The following is a 14890-nucleotide window of genomic DNA, read 5'->3' as shown; positions in this document are numbered from 1 at the left end:
ACACTAATTGGTCAAAGTTAATCACAGAAACATGAAAAACTACTAAAACAGTATTCTGTAGTTGTTCACTTCCACACCAGAAGCTACAGCACAAAGGAAAGCCTTATTGTTCCTCTGATCTCCATTGTGCCCCTTTCTATGAACTGCAGCCCACCTCGATGACCCTTGTCCAGCTAAACTCACCCACTCACACATCATCCATGGAAACTCTACACACAAAAACACACGCACTATTGTTGATCTCAGAAACAATGCACACTGCACAGCATAACCCACTCGCATAAGATCAGAAGTGTTGATTTTTAACAGGAGTTGGAAACACTTTCAGATCTCAGCGGGAAACAGTGGCGTTTTCTGACAAAGATATGACACGGTAAACATTAAAAGCATTGTCATCCAAAAGGCTAACTAGATGGATGTTTCCTCCACTATCACTCACAAGAAAATAGGAGATGCTCTTTTGAAGAATCCATAGAATAAATGAAGTCTTTGGAATTTCTTCCTCATCAATGTTCAACACAACAAAAGGGACACGATAAAAGCAGTTTTATAAATAAAACTGAAATAAAAAATGTTTTACTCACTGGTAGCCCACCTGCTGTGCTCCACTATGGCCTTTGAAGAGATGCATCTGGTTGGTTATATATTCTGCATAAAGCTTTATCATCGAGTGGTTGACGTTGTGATGGGGATCAATAGGAATAACACAACTAAGCCTATGAAAAGAATCATGCGTCATCAAGGACATGACTCATTAACGTTTGAAATACTACAAACAGATCAGCAAGATTATTTTTTTACAACTTGTGCTGTCACTTAAAAGGCTCATTTAAGAGAATCTAGTGCCATTTTCTTTACTTTTGTGAAATGAAAAAATGAAATGATTAATCTCAACCTTCACAGTATACCGGTTATACACTTTGGATAGATAATGCTGAGTATTCGTCAGTCATTTGTTAATTTAAAGGTCCCATGTCATGGCCATTTCTACTGGTCATAATTCCATTGTTGAGGTATACTAAAATAGATTTATATTGTGCAATTTTCCAAACTCACATTGGTTTCTCATACAGGATCTCTGTATAGTATGTGTATTCACTTGTTGGAACTCCTGCCCCCCCCCCCCCCCCCCCCTCCCTGTGAGCCCAGTGGCCGTCTGCGAGACACAAACACACGCAGCCTGGCTGGGAGTTTGTGTGTGCGCTCACACACAGACTCACAGACTCGCCGCGTCCCGCCGTCTCAGGCGGAGAAATCGGCAGAGAAAGCTGAGAAAAGATTGAGTGTGTGTGAGGAAGTCCGCGGATTGGTCCATTTGGACCAATTTACATGCATAAAAACCTTCATAACACACAAGGTAGGGCTGAACGATTAATCGATTTTGAATCGAAATCGCGATTTGAAATGATGCAATTATCAAATCGCAAAGCCTGCAATTTCTTTTTAATTAAAAAAAAAAAATGTTGATCTTCTTGTGTGTCAGTTATCCACACCAATCAGAAGTGCTGTGCTCCACATGTACCAGTCATTGTTAACCAATCAGAAGTGGCCCATGATAGTAGGTGATAGACAGATTGATCCAATCACCTGCCAAGTATTTTTGAAATACTTTTCCAAATGGCTTCTGTTACGGCTGCTGCCTTCTTGGTCCTCTTAACTGTGCTAATACTGTGAATCCTCTGTGTTTAGTTATACTGCTTAGCAGTGTGTTAAAGTAGTGTTCTGTGTTTAGCGTAGTGTGTGTAAAGAAGACCCAGGTTAGCTGAGCGGTTAGCGCCTGTTGACTAGCAGCAGCTGTGTTTTGTTACAGCCCTTTTCAGTTTCATGTACCACGTTTTAGTGAGGTTTTTGTTTCTCGTTTGTACCAATTGTTACTGTGTATATCTGTCAAACTCCCTTTTGGAGTCTCTTTATTTTGGTTGTTGTCCAGTAGGGAACGTAATACATGCTTCTTTTTTTTTAAATCCCGGACGAGTCCCCATGTATTATGTTCCCTACTGGGCTAGGGGAACCAAAGGGAAGCAACACAACCAGAATGGGATTGGTAAAAGTTATAAATAGTTTTATTATAACTATAGTTGTGGAACAAAATAATAAGGCATACAGCCTGGCACCAACAAAGGGCCAAATACCGGTTGACAACAACCAAAAGCTAACCGCTCAGCTAACCTGGGTCTTCTTTACACACACTACGCTAAACACAGAACACTACTTTAACACGCTGCTAAGCAGTATAACAGGATTCACAGTATTATCGAGCACAACGAGTAAGCACAGCAAGAGGCTAGAGGCGTCTGTCTCACAACACAGAGCCTCCCGAATGATCTCCGTCCCCGGCCTTTGTACTCCTCCCCGGAAGATGTGCCGGAAGCAGGCAGGGATTGGAGGACGTCGATCCAATCACCTCTTCGGCTGATACAAGGGCGGGACAGCCAATGACATCGGGGAAACCTTACAGCTCATTTGCATACACAAATTCACAGATTAGCACAGTTAAGAGGACCAAGAAGGCAGCAGCCGTAACCGCTTCCAATGGAGCTTTCCTAGATGGTTTGGTGAAACAAACCATCTGAGTCAGGTTAGTAATGCTCCATCACATGTTTTACATCTATTACAGGGTGCATCTTAAACTGAAGCTTGACTTTAAAGCAACCCAACGGAAGTTTCATGTAAGTTTAGTTATTTAACTCGTAGCTCGGGCTGCGGGGGGTGCTAGAGACGGGAGCACATTGATACGACCTTCCTAGCCGGAGATATGGCCGCATTTTACAATAAACTTCCGTTGGGTCGCTTAAAAACCAATATCGCAAATCGAATGAGCAATATCTGTCAGAAAAATCGCAATTCCATTATTTCCCCAAATCGTGCAGCCCTAACACAAGGGGACGTGTAATAACCAGAAAAGCATGACATGGGACCTTTAAATTACACTGAACTTAATGACTTAAAAAGGTTTGCCAAGAAAATCTAAACAATAGAGCAGTGAGCACAGAGTCTGTAGTAGGACTGTGCCATGCTCAGATCTTAGCCAGCTGATATTCCTATAAACAGAATATGTGCTTTCGGGGTAAAGACAGAAATGTGCCTACAATGGCAGTGACTTCTGTGTTACAGAGAATTGGTTGGATCAACCTCAGTCTGAACAAGAGCATGGTGCTCCAAATGTAACACAGCATTAAACACGCTTCTTACAGGAACCATAGTGGAGACTCCTATACTGATTATATCCGGGTCTAGTGTGTCTGGTTATTATACCCATCTTCAATTTATTTGTATATTTTCTGTGGCAGATGACTCTAACCTAACCTAGATAACCATGACCCTAACCCCCCTAGATTCCACCGGGTCCGTCTGCGCCGTGTTACGGCCGTGTTACGGCTGCACCGCGGCGCTCACAACGATCACAGCGATCACGGCCACTCTAGTTAATGGGTGCTATTCCACCAGACACGCCGCGTTACGGCTAGAAGCGTCCCAGAAGCGTCTTTGCGCTGGGCTCCGCTAAAATAGGCGGCTGGTCTATTTTCGACACGACGCGAGGGGTTGCATAGTGCTGGGCAGGAAGTGGAACGCTCAGAGCATCCAGTCAATCCCCAAAATAAACACATTTTGCAGACCCTATCCCTCCGTAGTCTTTCAAGTAGGAGAATAAATGCCAGCGTTCTCCTCCGGTTTACAGGCAATGTGTAAATTATATATAGAATAATTATGATGATGATGAATTTTTTACCACTAAAATACAGCAACACATCTTTGATTCATGTCATTTATAACTGGACTATTACAATTATTATTAACTTTGTCTGTACAAAGTAGCCTGTCCAGGAAATATGCCCAAATCAACAAAAACTGCAAGCCGGCACGCAAGACGCTCCGCTTCTGAAACGCACCCTGTTGGGTATGACGCTGGAGGAGGTCGGACCAAAACCGTGGTGCAGCCTAACGCGGCGCAGACAGACCCGGTGGAATCCCAGGGTTAACCCTAACCCCTAACCCAGGGGTCGGCAACCCTCTGCTCTGGCTCCCTTGAGTTTAGACAAAAATAAGAAGGAAATAAAGTAAAGGATTTGTAGGACTATTTATATTTTGTTGCACGGTTGAAAATGTTTCGTATCTTGTATTTTGAGGTGATACTGTGACACATAAATAAAAAACAAAACGGTTTTAATTAGGTCAACTAAAATATGCGTCATATCCTGCTACGGTCCCGCGCCAGCGCCTTTACTTACAGGCGAATAACCTGACCCCCGGCTCGATGAGCGAACTATGGATAAATCAAAGAAAATAAAAGTATCGGAGGAACACAGGATTTAATTCTGCGTGGGCAGAGTTATATGCTTTCAAGCAAACGATGCTGGCTTACCGATATGTTTGATATGTGAAGAGAAGTTGTCAAAGGTGCTGCAGCCTTTACGTATCGAGGAAAAAAATGGAAGAGGTAGACAGCTGACGATCTTCAGTCATAATTCAATCAGTTAACTCTTTTTAGGGTGCAGCTATATGTTTTATTTATTTCAAAGTGGGCCCATTTTTCCTTCAAATGTGCAGAGGACTCCCCAAGTGCTGTGTTGATTTATTTTAAAGTAGGCCTGTGTATTTTTTTTATTCTCCTTATAAGAGTTCTTTGTTTTTTATTAGAGGTTAACAGTTTTATATAATGTAATAAATAATAAATGCAAAAATACTGTAGTTTTTGTCTATGATATAACAATAAATACAACTTTATAAGCTATCAAGCTATCAAATAAGTTTTGCGGCTCAAGACAAAAAAAATGGTTGGAAAAGGGGGAAAAATTGCTCTTTTGGTCAAAAAGGTTGCAGACCCCTGCCCTATGTGTTTCCCTTATATACAAATAGTGTTGGCGCAGCGCCGCGCCATTATTTGTACTACCACTATTTTTTTATTTTACTATTTAAAAAAAAAATTAAAATAATAATAAGTGGCGACCCTTTTTAATTTTTGATTGTCTGTTATGTGGATTTGTAGTATTTGTGTTACTGTATGTTCAATAAAGGTGTATTTTTGCTAAATCTTGAGACATTGTCACTGTATGTAGGCAGGGCCGCTTTTTGGCACAGGCGGTCGCCTATAGGCGCCGGGTCTGGGGGGCGCTGCGCTGGTAGCTCTGGGAGGGAAAAAACATTTTTGACCGTTGGGGCTCATCCTAATTTTCGGCCTTGATGTAACAACATTCATAATTAAGTAAATGTAACACCCTTTTCACCCTGGTTGCACTTTTAATTTGCCCTGTAAGATGGGCGCTGTAAGTGATGAAAGTGGGGGATGTTGGCTTATCTGGCGCCCGCAGCTCACAGCGAAAGTGTGAGTGAGCGTGGGAGTGAGCGAGGGAGAGAGAGAGGGTGCACCAGTACCGGCGCTGTTGTAATTAGAATCTGGTGCTAGCTGCGCTAACGGATATAAGAAGTAGATGTTTCTACAAACAGGGTGGAGGAGAGCTCTCCTGTCAGACTGAGAGGCTCAGTGAGGCAAAGGACTCTCTGAGTGTTTAGATATGTTAATTTTAGTCTAAGTTATCTCAGTGGGTCTCAAACGTTTTGACCACAAATTATGTAAACACATAGGCCTATTTCCAAGGCACTCCTTTATAATTATTAGGATAAATACAAACAGGTTTGAAATCATTCCAATACTATAGGATAGTAATCCAAAAATATCGTTTAAAGTTGGAGAGATACAAAAATATGCATAAATAAATAAATGTTAACTAGGTAAAATAAGATATGAATGAACAACAAAAATAAAATAAGCTACATTTATTTGTTATTGGCTATGGTAGGTTATTGGTTATGTTCATAGGCCTATACTTATTTGATTATTAAAATGTAAACCGATCTTTTTCATATGGGTGTTGTACCCCCTAGATCTGGGGCCTCATGTATAACGCCGTGCGTAGGATTCACGTGGGAAAGTTGCTTACTAGTAGAAATCCGAAAAATAGGTCCATACATTTTCCGCCACTTCCGATTCACCAAACATTGCGCACTGGAAGTGCGTACAGCACTTCCTACGCCGGTTTCCCTTTAGAAATCACAACCGACTCAAAATGCGGTGCAGCTTTTGCGGGGTTCACGTAACGCCCATATTTGCCTATAAATAGTCAAAGAAACGCCCATTCATTCATTCTGACTGACTTTATGAAGAAGATCGCAGGAAATGACGACAGAACAGCTAAAAAAGACATCTCACACCGTGTCAGATTCTGGTTATTTTGGGGAGGTCGAGATAAATCATATTGTTTGGTGGATGCAGTTTGAACCAGAGTAGCAGCATGGAGGTCGGATCGCCACCAAAATAAATAAATAAATGGCCCGAAAAAGGTTAATGGCAAAAACAATACACATATCCTTCCTCAGGCAGTGTGTTTGTACCGGGGACAGGAGACACCCCCTTGATGAGAAACTGTAAGAAGTGAACGGGGAATCCCCCCGGTGTGGAGGCATGACGACTGGATCTGAATTATTTGTTTGTATTTGGTGGTTTGTGTCCCAGCTGTCGATCAGCTGTGCGCAGCCTCTCCACTGCAGCCTGTGCATCTCAACCCCCCCCCGCAGCAACCCTATATCCACCAGTTAAAGGAAATACAACTAATGTGTTGTGTTAGGCCTATATTAGCTGTACAATTTACCACATATGGTGTTCTTAGCTTCCATACCTCCTGTGTTTTACGAGCGACGTATCAAGTCTTGGCAAACGGCATAAAACACGATTAAACGTGATAGTAGGCCTATATAAAACCATGCTCGTATCTACAACCTATAGAAATGCAACACGGCGTCAGTTTAGACGTAATTATGTCCTCCTGCTTACCGCATCATTTATGAGAAAACATTTCATAACATTAACACAACATATTCCAGGTGGTTTTAAATAACATATCCGTATTTATTTATTTCTCCAAGTTATGTTTTTGTGTGCACTGAGGAGTCGCAAACAGGCATTTGTTTAATCATTTTAAGATTGGCTTTAATCAATGTTTGAAAATGAATTCTTCATATATGATAAATAAGAGGTAACATTTTATTTATGGTATTATTTCCACATATTTCTCTCCATTCTTCCTTCTGCCAACGGTGTCGCAGTTTCTCGTCTCTCCCGTTTTTGTGCTTAGTGCGTACGCATGGGTTAGAGTTTGCGTGGAGGACCGCACGTTTTTCCGTCAAGTTAGTATTTTATAAATCGCAAACATTGCGTAGAAACTGGCGTACGCCATTTTTTGAGCGTCTATCGCTTTATAAATGAGGCCCCTGGTCTCTAGTAATGTGTGCTTAAAGCGCACCAGATTGAAGCATTATACTTTAAAATGTTCAAAAACATCTTCCCGGGGGGGACATACCCCCGGACCCCCCTAGAGGATGTGACGTCCACCCCCTAATTCAAACATTTTCATACAATAATGAATACATTTGAAGACCTTTTGACATCTATTACCTATGTCAATAAGTTTCTGTTTTTGTAGTGTATTTGTCTTTTGTAGAGATTTTTCATTTATTCTTTATATATAAAATCTCGCCTAGGGCAGTAAATTGGCTAGAACCGGCCCTGGTACTAGGCCTCAAGAGCCTTTCTTGTGCTGGCAGACACATAGAAACAAATTGAGGGGGCGCACTTCGCACATGCACTCACATTATGCTGGACTCACGTGCCTTAGCACCGCTGCTATGACTCCATCCTAGGGAAACACTGAACATATACACATACATACATACATTTCTCATTTTAAACTTTATTTCAGACATATGAACCATTTGAAGAAAGTTTAAAGAAAAAAGATTAATTGCATTCAAACTAGATGGAAATACATTTGTTCTGACTGGAGTTGGATAATCCAATAATTCAGACTACATTGATAATTTCTCCTGTCAGATCTCCCCTACGTTTTAAACCACCTGAGGCCCACAGTGCCACTTCTTCTGAACTTCTGCAAAGTCCCACAGTTCCCTGAAGTGGTGCACTGGTGCACTGGTGTAGGTTGTGGGAAGCTGTAGTGCGCAGAGCAGATGTGCTCCTGGCACCGAGCAGACACACACCTCCAGCACGGTGTGAACTCTCCCTTCTGCTGACAGTGATAGGAGGGAGCACACCTCTAGCTTTGGGATACCAACATGGTGAGAGAGAGAGCTGTGAAAGCATGGCACAGCTGAGGCATAGAGTGTCAACACAGAATGAGATTAGTAGTGCTATCCCTAGGCGTTAGCTCAGCTGGTGTGTGTCTGTGAGCCTGCTGACTCCTGGCTCTCATGTATCTGTGTGTTCCCAGTGAGGGTTTTTTGGCTTCTTTGACTGACACTCACTGAGAGTTTAGGGAGTCCCTCTCCCTCCCACAGCACAGCAAAGAAGCCCTAAGCTCCTAAACCCAGGCTCTGCAACTTGTTCCATGAAAGAACTTCTTTTTTTTTTGCGAAACTAGAATTACTGTGAAGATAAACTTTAAAAAAACCCAACCTCGTGTTGTCTCTCCATGGCTAGATTGAAGTACACTTGCATGTAGGACTTTCCGAAAGCTCACACGATAACAGTTTTTAATTTTTCAAGGTGTGTTTTGTCTTAGCAGTGGGTTTTTTGGTTCATTAAGGCCACGTTTATACAGAGACGAAAACGAAAACGCACCTTAGTCGATATCAAAAAAGTCTTCCGTCCACACGGAATCGGCTCAAGAAACGTGTCTGTCCACATGAGACCGCTCGACCCGCTGGAGACGCTGTAGAACATATGCCGGGCCTGTAAGTGGCGCTGTACTTCCGCCACAAAATACACCAAAAGCAGCGAAGAAGATCCCCCGAGCATGGTTGCCATGGTTGCCTGGTTGCCCTTATGTTTATTCTCCGCGGTGGATTTAGCAACATGTAGTTCTCCATGTCCACTTGTTGCTGATGGTTGTGGTAGAGGAGCTGTAGCTTTTGCACTAACATCTGTAGCATGGTCAGTAGCGTCTGGAGCGCGAAAGCAACCCTGTGATCCGCCATTGTTGTTGCTGTTGGCAAAACACATCAGCAATGACGCGGGAGTGAGCAGCAGAAGTGGGGAGAGGCGGGGCTATGGCGTCATCGTTATCAGGAAATGATCGTATAGGACGTATACACATGGAGCCGTTTGGCCCCCCAGAGCGTTTCGTCCGCAGATCTACCCACCTTGGGAGCCGTTATCGTTTTAGGGCTCCGTTGCCGCGGTTCTGTTACGGCCTCGTGTGGACGAACCGTCCATACGATAGAGAACTGTAGCGGATACAACCCGTTTCGTCTCTGTGTAAACCTGGCCATACTCATAGTAATTAACTAAGCACACATATTTGTGCCCCAACACATTCCCGCTGTGTGGGCCAACAGAGGTATTTACAGGTTCAGATGGCTTTAGGAGAAGTCAGTGGAAGTGAAAGTCTGGAGAAAACGAACCACATGGGAGCACCAGGCACTCGGCCAGTCCAGACAGAGCACAGCCTGGCATCGACTAGCACCGGCCAACTTCACACACGCCATGCACATTACTGCCCATCTTGCGTTCTGAGAAAACAACCTGCAGCATACTGCGCCAGACACATCACTACAAAGTCTGAGTGAAGGAAACGTGTCGTGTGCCATGTGGTTTGTGTCGTTGCTGACAACTAACTTTAGATTACTAATTAGAATAATTACCATCATGACAATCACACAACCACAGCAGTGTGTGTATTTAGGCTGGGTAGTGATGGCGTGAACAGAGTGTTCTGTGCTTTACTCTGTATCAGAGCAGCCATCCCAAGATGCTCACTGGAGTGGCTACATATTCTGGGTGGGCCCAGTGTGTGTGTGTGTGTGTGTGTGTGTGTGTGTGTGTGTGTGTGTGTGTGTGTGTGTGTGTGTGTGTGTGTGTGTGTGTGTGTGTGTGTGTGTGTGTGTGTGTGTGTGTGTGTGTGTGTGTGTGTTTCTATGCTTCAATTCACTTTACATCAGATTAAGCTGCTAAACCTTTACTCTACAGTTCTACCCAAGGCTTGGTCCCTAATAGACTGGTTTCCACTGCTGGACCAAACTGAACTACTTCCTGACAATTAGTTTAAACCAGATAATCATTGTTTTCCTTCTGTAGGTGATTAAACAATGATAAACCAAATGATAAAAGCAAATGAAATGCCAAAAAAAAATCTGCAAAATCAGGGGTTCAGTTTAGTTTGAAATGTCAGCCTAAGGGGGAGATAAATGTAATCGACAATTGTTATGGAGATAGGATGACCCACTGTTTAGAAAATGGGTGTTTAGAGAATTCTATGAGATTTGGGATTTTTTTTAAAAGCTGTCCATAACCTTTAATATTCATGCTGTATGTGCTAAACATCTGTTATCATTTCTTGAAGAGTTGACATTTCACAGATACATGCTTTCATCAGACAATGCTTATTTGCAAATTGCATATCATGGCAAGGTTACAGTGAATGCATCTAGCAGCCACCAGCATGAGAGCTGGTATGAGTCACCTCTCTGCACCTCCAAGAAAATCACACTGACACACAAACACATATTCAAAATAAACACACAAACAGTGGGAGACTGTACGTACGCTAATGCAAGTCCGCCAGATCTTTAAGTGTGTGTTTTTGTGTTTGTAAGAATTACAATGTAGCCTTTAACCTGAGCAGGGATGGACAGTTCTTAATGTCAGTGAATGCAGCATAAAACACACACTCATACACAATGTCAAACCCTGTAAACACATGTAACAGGAAGACTTTGCCTTTTTAATGTTTTTAATGTAGCTGCGGTTATCCAACCAACCATGGACAATGCTCTGTGGCAGGCGGGCAGAGCAGTGACCAAGACTAACTGAGAATACATGCACACCATAAAAGAGCAGAGATAGAGAGAGACAGCAAGGTTTTGCCATAAACAGAGAGAGAGAAATGGAGGAATTGCAAGAGAAGCAAAGATGCGGAGTGAATGCCTGCAGATCGCTAGGATGCAACCATGCAAAAGTTGCATATGAAACCCTCTAAACAACAACCATCACTCCCTATTTCCTCCAACTCCATCCACTGACTGGTTAGCTTGCATTCTACTGTATGTGTGTGTTTAAACATATGCATGTGCACCAGCTGAAAGACATTAGTCAGGCCAGAGGGGAATTTACCTAAAAAATGCCTCGGAGAAGGGATCAACGGTATAAGAGACGTCAAAGACAAACAGACAGATAATGATATCCCCTTTGTCATTATGTTTGTAAGCATGAGCACAAATATGTACGTGCATGCCTCCCGGCATCTGATTACCACACAGATACAAGAATATCCGAATATAAACATTATCAGCACGCAGAGAGAAAGAGGATAACAGCGTGGCTGGTTTGTAGAAAATGTAGATTCAACTCAATAATGACATTTAAATTAACTGCACTGAGACAGAGATAATAAAATAGACCACAACATATTTTACATTGTGAAATAAAAGGAAGAGCAGAGAATGAATGAATATAATAACTTATAAAACATACTTCATGATAATAGAGTAAATAGGAGAGGATGAGAAAGGAGGTACACAAGAAAAGGCTGAGAAAGAGTGAGTGCAAACCAGAAAATAGCAAAAAGAGCAGAGCACATCTATCCTTGTCTTACCTCTGCAGCTGCGTGTGGTATCCTTTGGGACAAAAAAAAAACGTATTGGGGAGAAAACTTAAGCTTCAAAAGCACCACTATAGATTCCCACTGTCTGGCTCTTTCCAAAGTGATATACATATATTTGTATCTATCAGGCAAACTCTTCAGTCCACTGGGACAATATGATATCTACCTGCGTGGGTTTGTGTAAATGTATCCTGGATGGTGATGAATAGTGGTGAGTGAAAGGAGAGTACTACGTTAGAGGGCAGACAGACCGGCTGAAACAAGAGAGCGGAGAGTAGAGAGCAGACTGAGTAGGATGCGAGAGTTACCGCTTCCCAACATGGATACACCCACATCGTCAGCATGCATCAGATGGGAGTTGCTCAGATGCTCTAAAGTATGCAGAGAGAAGGGGCGAGAGAGAGAGAGGAGGGAGAAATCCACCTGATCTGATATGCACATATGCATGTGAGGTTATGCACACTTGCATACACTCATACAGGATCTCATTAACCCGCTTTTACTGGCAGATTTGAGGCACCCTCTCTGGACTCCAAAGAGCCTGTGTGAGATGTCAGCCGGGGCGCTCTGTGAAAATAAATACTGTGCCTGATAGGAGAGGAGAGCAATAACAGTCTTTGTGGCAAAAAAGCCAAGTTAAAGAGCTTAAAAAGTTCATTAACTTTGGAAAATACTGGATATTGTCACGCCTTCCGGGTTCTAAACATCCTTCCAACTAAAAGATTTAAGATGGAATAAATCACTTCTATGTCTAAAGATATAGACAATGTTCAAATAATTTCAAAAATAGCTAATAATTTTGAGTTGTTAATCAAGCACAATTGCATTTGATGGTTGATGTGTCATTCTGTATTTCTGTGTTAAATACCCTTTTGTTTTGGGCACTAAGTGATTGTGAAAAGGAAAAGTTTTACATTTGTAAAGTATGTGTATATTCTTTCTTATGGAGAGATGAATGACAAGTCTGATACCACTCTAATATCTGTATATGAAGCTATAGCCCGCAGCCAGCTTACTAAGCTTAGACTAAAGGCAGGAGCAAACTGCCGTACCCTGCAGGCCTGCAAAAAAACCCGAAAAGAAGACGTTTGTGTGTAGAGAGGGTTTGTTGTTGAGAGGTAAACTTAAGTCGACTTCAGGGCATGCTTCTCATTCTTGGAGTGCAGCATTGCCTGTCGCTCAACATGCTTTCATTTCCCTCCAGTGTTCCTCTCATGGGGGAGGCGATGGGTGGATGCCGGAGGAAGGGGTGTTTTGTGTCATGGGCCAGGTCTTTGAGCTGCCAACCTCTGCTGCTCCGGCCCTGAGAGCTCAGTGCCTCCTGGGACAAAGCCGGCCTTGATAAAGACATCCTCTATTGCTTGGTGCATGGAGAATGGTCCTCATTACTCCTTCAGGTTAGGGGTTACATTTTTGTGGGGTCCGCCAATAAGTGGCAATATCTCTGTAATGTTTGCAGTCACATTAGTGGTAGTTTGTCTAAATTAGGAACAGGTGGATGTTTTGTTTCTTCTTTTAATCAGTTGTTCATGTCCTCTGAATGTCTCAATAAAAAACCTTTTCAGGAAGGCTCAATCTCTGCTACCATTTCATTTTCTCAAATCTGTCCAATGACCTTGTTCAGTGGCAATCCTGTTGCATCCAGTGTATTGCAATAGCCAATCAAAACCAGGCATTGCATTGATTTCACAGAGCTTAGGACATGCATGGCACAGGATCTGCCTTGTTCAGAGTACAGGCAAAAAAATGCTCCCCTTGAGAAAATGATGTTATCAGGAGGTGATGAGGCACAGTAATCCCTTTTGATATTAATGCATCTCCTGATAGGGCTTTAGATGGGATGTGAGAAAACATAACATCTCCCAACTAGTGCTCCCTGGATTAATCGCCTGCTGTATACTACATCTGTGATGAAATCCATTTCATTCAAGTATTATTCATCATACATGGGGTATAATATAATTACAAACCCAATTCAACTGAGACATGGATTTCTAGTACACTAATTTAGTTAGATACTGTTGAAAGCCAACCCATAACAGAGATGACCTATTCTGTGATAACATGCTGTAGCTCCATCACTACCACCACTAATATATTGTTACTGTAATTTACTCCCATCCACTACTGTAACAGCATTTTACTGCAACATCACTTGATCGCAAAGCCAGAAAATAGAGTGGATTCTGGAAGCTGAATATCCATCAATACAACTGTGCTGCTGACCAAGCACCACTCTGCAGCAGCAGCAGCAGCGGATCGTCCTGCATACATGTACCATCGTGTTGACAAATGCCCATACTGTCTGTATGAAATACAACGACACACATGTCCTATCCTTTTTGGGATACATTCAATTGCTGCGAACCTTCCCGTATGATACAACGCACGCCAGCAACAACACTCTGTAGCCCCACTCAAATTAAAACACTACAACTGATAGGCGTCATAAACCGAAACAGAGATTAGAAAGGCCACTCTAACTGTTCGCCTTTCAAGCAGATTGTAGTTTATCTATTCACGCAGAAATCGTGAAAATCGTAAATAGTGTCTTACCGTAAGAATTGCGGAAGGGTAGCCTGTGCTGCCTGTCAGATGAAGAGATGCTCCAGTGGAGGAGGGAGTGATGCTGGATACGTTAACCTTCATTTATATGAACAATGTCGCTCCCTGCCGGTTGACGGTGAACACTGACCCTTAAAACCGATTATAACCGTTCACTGTTACAAGCTGTTTTCTTCGGTTTGTTCATGTAAAATAAATGTATTTATATGAATGTAATACATGTATAGTGTAGAGTAAGTGTTTGGACATGCGTCTCAATCATGTTAAAAGCATACATTTATCGTTTTGATGTTGAGTTCTGCAGAAGGATTGTTGTCAATTCCACCGAAATATAACCTTACTTCCGTTTACTCTCTTCAAAATAAAAACATTTGTTTTTGTTATGCATACTGGATAATGTATAAGTAAGTCCTGCGGTTAAAACTACAAATGTATTAGATTAACTGCAATTCAATGCCATTACAAATATGTTCCTCTTTAGTTCTACCTTAATTTGACTTTTTATTAAATGGAGATCATGTGATGGATTCATGTTGAATCAAGTCCTTTTTCACTTTTAATTTTAATGAAGAATTGACAACAGTTGTAGATGTTGTTCAATCTAACTTTACGCAGCTTGATAGAGGACTACACAAATGGCGCCTGAAGCTAGCTATTGGGTCCTAAATTAAAAAGTTGACTAAATATGAGCCTGCTTTATGAAGTGTGACTCTTGA

General features: G+C 42.1%; 1 protein-coding gene across 3 annotated transcripts in view; it reads right to left on the bottom strand.

Moving 5' to 3' along the window:
• The window catches only part of kank4 (KN motif and ankyrin repeat domains 4), a 74237-nt gene extending 60019 nt beyond the window's left edge, over positions 1-14218 (bottom strand). The window contains exons 1-2 of one of the 3 annotated variants that reach the window (XM_034210822.1): positions 11776-11844; positions 11601-11622 (exon numbers count right to left, since the gene is read on the bottom strand). The gene's annotated coding sequence lies outside the window, so the exon portion shown is untranslated. Of the gene's footprint in view, positions 1-11600; positions 11883-14165 lie in introns of those variants that run through there. The other 2 variants (XM_034210804.1, XM_034210812.1) reach the window with 2 other exon arrangements.
• Between the last annotated feature and the right edge of the window lie 672 nt (positions 14219-14890).

Source organism: Gymnodraco acuticeps, unplaced genomic scaffold (assembly GCF_902827175.1).
Source record: "Gymnodraco acuticeps unplaced genomic scaffold, fGymAcu1.1, whole genome shotgun sequence".
Classification (NCBI taxonomy): domain Eukaryota; kingdom Metazoa; phylum Chordata; class Actinopteri; order Perciformes; family Bathydraconidae; genus Gymnodraco; species Gymnodraco acuticeps.
Note: the sequence above shows the minus strand (reverse complement) of the source record. Positions and strands in the feature narration are given on the sequence as shown.